Source organism: Chanodichthys erythropterus, chromosome 3, assembly GCF_024489055.1.
Source record: "Chanodichthys erythropterus isolate Z2021 chromosome 3, ASM2448905v1, whole genome shotgun sequence".
In the NCBI taxonomy this organism is placed as follows: Eukaryota; Metazoa; Chordata; class Actinopteri; order Cypriniformes; family Xenocyprididae; genus Chanodichthys; species Chanodichthys erythropterus.
In genome coordinates this window covers 6,490,288-6,497,299 of record NC_090223.1, presented here as the reverse complement: position 1 = coordinate 6,497,299, position 7,012 = coordinate 6,490,288, and the positions used below count along the sequence as shown (strand labels likewise).

Below are 7,012 nucleotides of genomic sequence, written 5' to 3'. Positions count from 1 at the left end.
ACACAGTGGCACCGCGGAGATGTTCCAGGGCCGCTGGGACGAGGGGAAGTGGATACCTGAACTTCACGGTAATCTTGTTCAGTGAGCGATAATCGATACAGGGCCGCAAGCCTCCGTCCTTCTTGGCCACGAAGAAGAAGCTTGAAGCAGCAGGGGAAGTAGACGGGCGGATGTATCCTTGGTTAAGGGCCTCTTTAATATATTCCTCCATGGCCTTCTCCTCCGGTACTGATAGGGGGTAAATGCGTCCCCTAGGCACTGGCTCACCCGGTAACAGATCGATGGCGCAGTCCCATGGCCGGTGTGGAGGAAGCTTGGAGGCGCGTTGCGGGCAGAAGACGTCACTGAAGGGGGCGTAGTCGGGTGGAACATCGACGGAGCGTTTTTCCACAGGACTTTCGATGGAGGTAGCGTTCACGGAGATATTCTTGGAGAGAGGAGATCTTGGAACAGGAAGTTCTGGGAAACAGCTGGAGAAGCAGTGGTCGCCCCACTTCAGGACTTCGCCCGTGCGCCAGGAGATGGTGGGATTGTGGAGTTCCAACCACGGGCGCCCTAGAACCACGTCAGCGGTGGATTCCTCCAGAACCAGCAGATGGATGGTCTCAGAGTGGAAGATACCCACTTGCAGTAGAAGAGGACCAGTGACGCGACGAACCATCTTTCGGCTTAGGGGTTTGCCCGTGATGGAGTGGACCTGGTAGTTAACCGGAGAAGGCGAGGTCTTGAGCCCGAGGTGTCGACAGAGGGCGCCGGAGATGAAGTTTCCTGCTGACCCTGAATCGAGGAGCGCCACCACTGGAACGGAAGCATTAGCAGCAGTAAGGTTTACGATAGTAGTGAGTGGTTTCATCTTTTGGATTGAAGGAATGATAGCACTCACCACAGGTCGAGGAGGACGGGTTGGGCATGTGGAGATGACATGCCCAGGGGATCCACAGTACAAGCAAAGATTCAGGGTCAGCCTTCTCCGCCTTTCTGCTGGAGACAAACGTGAGTTATCCACTTGCATGGGTTCGGTGGCTGGTTCTGGAGAGCTGACGGGTTCGGACCGACGGAGGAGGGTGGTGGTCAGTGGTTGGCCCTGGTGCTCAAGGAGACACGACTGCATACGAGAACCCACACGGATGGCGAGTTGGATGAATTGTTCGAGTCCCATGGAGTCCTCGTATGCAGCGAGATGCAACCGCACATTAGGCTCCAAACCTTGTCGAAAGGTGGTGATGAGGGCTTGTTCATTCCAGCCGCTGGTTGCGGCGAGCGTTCTGAACTGCAAGGCATAATCGTTAACAGTCTGGTTTCCTTGTTTTAAATTGTACAGTTTCTCACCAGTAGAAGAGTCAGCCAAAGGTCTTCCGAAGACTTCTCTGAAGTGGGAGACGAACGCTGGATAGGATTTAACGACTGAGCCTTTTTGAGTCCAGAGGGAATCCGCCCATTGAAGGGCCTTACCTTGCAGTTGGGAGATTATGAACGCTATCTTCGCCGTTTCGGTGGGATAGAGGTGCGGCTGCATCTCCAGGACCAACTCGCACTGAAGAAGGAATCCGCTGCAATCCTCCGCCGATCCAGAGTAGGGCGCTGGTTTGGCCATGGGACTGGCGGTGTAAACAGGTGAAGCAGCGGTGACAGTGGATGCGGAAGTGGCAGCGGTGAGGGGTCCTGGCGACGGTGACTGTGGTTGAGGGGTAAGTGCTCGTCGCAAAGCGTCCACGAGCTCTTGAAATGGGTCATGGTAGCTCATGCTGATGTATGGCTGTTAAGGTCCGGTCTTCTGTTACAACAGAGACACCGGAAGCAGAGATAAAAGCAGTTGGGTTGTTTATTGAGACAATCAGCAGAGCAAACAGGTAAGTGACTGGTGAATATGAAGGTCTTGGAGGTGAAAGAGAGGTAATACTGTCCTTATTCTTTGTATTGCAGGTGATGGTGGAAGGAGACGCTGGAGATGGGTGACTGGAACACTCACACACACAAGCAGGTAGGGACACGAGGAGTACTGGAGACAATGGAGACGAAGGAGATGATGTAGACAGGTAAGTATCGTTTTGAGAGTCCTTGAGGAAAGTGAACAACGGGGAGTATCACGAACGAGACCGGACAATGTGTGTGTGTGAGTGTGGGGTTCTTATAGTGAGGCTGATGACTGTGGTGATGAGCTGCAGGTGGCGGTGATTAGAATTCCGGTGATTGAGTGCGCGGGTAAGGGAGTGAGGTGGAACCTGACGTGTCTGTGACAGAGGTATGAAAACATTGTAATAGCTAGGTACACTCCACATATATTTTAGCTAGCTAATCCATTGCAATTTAGCCATAACTATCAGTGTAACTGTAACCAGTTACCAAAACAGCCGTCTGTTTTGTTAGTTCATTTTTCAATAGTGTCTTATCAATGACAAAAGTATTCACATCGGTGTTTGTTTCCTTCCTAAACTAATCGGACTTTTGAACGAATTGGCTGAATGAACGATTTAAGTAGCTCACCCATTAAAACGTCGAATCGCTGCCACCTACTGGCGGTTTCAATATTTAACATAATTTCTTTCTTATTAGAATCGCTTCGTTATGTTAGAATTTGATGAATGATTATACATAAATTTCATAAAGTTATGATAGATAGATAGAGAAGGAATAAATTATCTAATAACGCTACACATAAAACAGATTTTTTTTTTATTAAAAAAATGATAACAGGCAGCATACCAACACTCAACCCCCCCAATGTTGAAAGCAAATCTACGCCCTTGAGTGTCCTCCTCCATTCTGCTCCATCATTGTGTCAATCTTGTGCAGTAGATCATTCACCTGCTCTTGTTATTCTCATCTCTATTGTTAAAGACATGATATCTGCCTCCACACTGCTGAACTAGATGCCTTAATGTACTGTTACCCTCAATGAGTTTCTCTACAGACTTTCCTTCTATCTGATCTCCATGAGTGAAGAGAATGGAGTATTTTAACACCTCGTGACCAAACATCACCTCAATGATCTGAGGAATCTGCTGCTCATGCTCAGTGAATCTGTCATTTACTCTTAACACAATGAAAGTCCAGGACTGGATAATCTCTGTCATTAACACTTCAGGGTTCATCTGTGTGTCAAAGAATCCAGGTGTATCAACTACAGACACAGATCTGCCTGAAACAGTGGCATGTTTTTCCAAACATTCACAGGTCACCGAATCCATACTCTGCTCAGATTCAAACTCTCGCTCTCCCAGTATTGTGTTTCCAGCTACACTTCTGCCAACACCAGTTTTACCCAGAAGAACAATCCTTCTGGATGAGAGAGAGACAGCCGTTGTCTGTTGTTCTTCACAAGTGTTTGCTCTGATGTCAGGACTCTGTCTGAGAAGCCTCCCTCCATCTGATGCTGTATCAAAGAGAAAACAGTTGGAATCAGTGCTTATTTGGATGCTTATGAGTTAATTTACTTTGTGAATAAAAATGAAAAGAAGTTTACTTAAAAAAATAAAGCAAATTTGAAGAGGATCCACGTACAGCTTGGTTTACAGTTAAAATCCACAGGAGAAATAAACACAGGAAAGTTGGAGCAGACAATGATACTCAGAACAGGAGCATATCCAGAGCAACAAGGAACAAATTAAACAAAGCAAACCAAGAGATTAAACAGGGCTATAAAGACAGAGGAAAACAAATAAGCTTATGAATTACTATGATGACAAACTAGGAGTGGGGAGTGGTCAAAGGAAAATACATGGCAACAAACAACGGGAGCACAGTAACAGGGAAAACAGGAACTAAACAAAGGAAGAGAACACAGAGACTATGGGAACAAAGAAAACAATTTAATTTAAAAGTCCAGACACAAAACAAAAGGCACAACATCAACACCTTCTTTCCTTGGAAGAAGAGGTCAGCTGGTCAGTGTTGGGGGGCACTTTTGATTAAAACTGAAATGGGTCATACCATATTACCAGAGCACTGAGCAGTAGGGCTGCAACAAACGATTATTTTGATAATCGATTAATCTAACGATTAGTAAAACTATTAATCAACTAATCATTGATTATTATCAGTAGGCTTTGTTGTCATGATCATTATTGGGAGTGCCCTTATCAGCCACTAGAGGGCACTCCAACCCGGACTCTTGTTTTCTACAGACTACATTTCCCATAACCCACTTCCCGGACTCATTATCCCGTTCATTGCACCCAGCTGTTTTGTGTTTCTTCATTAGTGTCTGCCTATTTATACCCGGTTTGTTTTCTGCTTTGGTTATGGTGTTTTCATGTATGGTTTTCCTGGTCTCTGTTTTGGTTTTTGGTTTTCATGTTTCTTGATTTTTGTATGGACTGTTTTTATGGATTTTGACCCTTGCCTGTCTGTGGATTATGTTCTGGATTTCCCCATTAAATGCTGCACATGGATCTTACCGGTTTGTCTCTGTGATTCCGTGACATTTGTTCAATTCCACTTTAGCAATTAGTTAAAATATTGAGTTATACTTTACTTTAACTAGTGAATAAAACAAGGAAATCACTTCAGCTTTTGAAAGTATATTTTAGTATTACTGTATTTAATAGACCAATCTCCTTCAGGTTTTCTTTCCTCCTCAGAAGTCATCAATAGTCCAACTGTTACAATGACTGGTACTGTATTTTTTTAAGTCTGGGAATTGTAATAATAACTTTTTAATAACACAGGAGGGCTGCATTACAGTATTGCGCTACAGCGCCCCACTGGTCAAACCGCGTTATTGCAGGCCCTTCAAATAGGTTGTATGAGATCAAGAGACTTTGACAACAAAAATAACATGGACAGAGCAAGTACAATGTATACATACACACGGTTCAGATGAATTGAAAGCTTGCCCTCTTTAATAATACAGTTAAACAAAATGTACAAAGCAAACTTTGTGCGAAACTGAAATAACCTTAACATTAGTAACCACCCCAGGTACATGGTGACAAGAGTTCCTCAATTCATACTTTCTGTTGCTGTCAAATCATTGAATGGACTTACTGTCGGGGCGATCCAAAACTGGACTACTGCCTGTGCAAAACATAAACACAAAGCGTTAGTGGTTCTGGTTAAAATTATGCAAATCAGAAAACAGGTGTTACAATAGTTTAGTAACAGATGAAAACAGAACATGAAAATAGCACAAATATCCCCCAAGCCATTTACAGTTTCAGACCTCTCTATCTTCTATGAATTGCATAAAACACACACACATAAGCTTAAACTGAATAAATGACTTCATTACATAACAGTAACTCTGTAGGGCCTCGTCGGCCTCTCAGACTTTAGTCCAACCCTAAACTATGTCTTTATTCTTTATCTGTTAAACTATGTGTTGTTATCATGAGACTGTAGTGCTCGTAAACATTTAAATATTCTTCTGCATTTCTCCCTTGTGCACGGGAGTTTGTTGTAATTTTCTCCTTGCTCATTTGTTAATATTCATCATTCTGTATGAGTGTGTTGTGTCTGTGCTTCATTGGTTGTTCTCTCCTCTAAAAAATAGTTCTCCTTATGCGCTCAACTAAGTCGGATAATTTTTTTAAGCGACCTGAAAACATGTGCATAAACTACGATGGAACGGCATAACTGGACCAACCAGTCGACCGATCTCGTTTCAAAGCATCTGTTTTGTTCATTCTGTAATGCCTGAGCAAAGTCCAAAAAGAGAACTTGTCTGGAAAACAGAGGACATATGTAGCCCATTTTTGCTTCCTCGATATGCAAAACATGGACTGTTGCTACGACACGTCAACGCGTCCGCCATATTGTGCAGGGCAAGACTACGCTGTAAACAAATGCAAGTAAACGGGCGAGCTGCGGTTTTTCTGGATAAAACAAAAATTACATTTACATTTATCAACCAATTTCAGTGGTTTATAATGTATGTGGTGTACAAAAAGTTCTAGTTCCTTAAAATATTGATAGTTAGACAATTTATTCGAATAAGTAATAGTCAAAGCTCAGGCTTGTCATGTATTTGGCTGCTTTATTCTTGCATAATAATTGTGAAAATGTCCATACAGAGATATAATTTAATTTTCACATTAAATGAAATAAAGTGTTCTTATTGTGGAAAAGGCATTTTCTGTCTTTAACGCAATTTTAGCTTTTCTTGAGCTTAGAATTGACCACCATTGAGAAAAATAAACACATCATCCATTATATTTATATTTATATTTATGCATTTGGCAGACACTTTTATCCAAAGCGACTTACATTGCATTATACTATACATTTGTATCTGAGTATGTGCAATCCCTGGGATCAAACCCATGACCTTGGCATTGCTAGTGCCATGCTCTAACCACTGAGCTCCATTAGAAATCACACAGGCTGCTTTCTGCATTTTTATAGCACTAAAATGATACAGATATTTACAGATAGATACTCCAAAACACACAACAACAACGATAACTGATGGATCCTTTACATATGATATGGTAAAACTACAGTGCAATGCAAATAGTAAGTATAAGATAAAGTGAGAATAGTAAATAGTTTGTTATACACTATATATAAGAAATAGTTTATGTATTATATAATAATATAGTCAATAATAAAGTAATTAATATTGTCAATAAACAAACAGTTTACAGCAAATAAAATAGTAATGAATAGTACAATTATATAATAATATAAGTACAATAATATATTGATAATAGCATATAGTATGATAATACTATAATAATAGCAATAGAATATGTAGTATGAAAAAAGTTTTTGTGCATTTGTTTTAGAGATTGTTTTGTCAATAAATGTAGAGGGTTTCAATTTGCATTTGTGTTGACTGTAATATTTTGAAATACTAACTTCATTATTATATGTAATTACAAATAATGTAATAACAAATGTATTAAATTAAATAAAAATGTATGTAAATAATGTAATTATAAATGTATTAAATTATATAATAGATGTAATGTTTTCAGCGCTTAAGTGCATTCTATTTGTAATTAGTTTCAAATGTATCACAAGTTAAGTTCATATTAAATGCAATTAGTTGAACTTCTGAGTGATTTTTTTA

At 41.1% G+C, this 7,012-nt stretch overlaps 1 pseudogene; it reads right to left on the bottom strand.

Moving 5' to 3' along the window:
* Positions 1–2,736: 2,736 nt before the first annotated feature.
* Positions 2,737–6,334, bottom strand: LOC137002774 (GTPase IMAP family member 9-like; annotated as a pseudogene).
* Between the last annotated feature and the right edge of the window lie 678 nt (positions 6,335–7,012).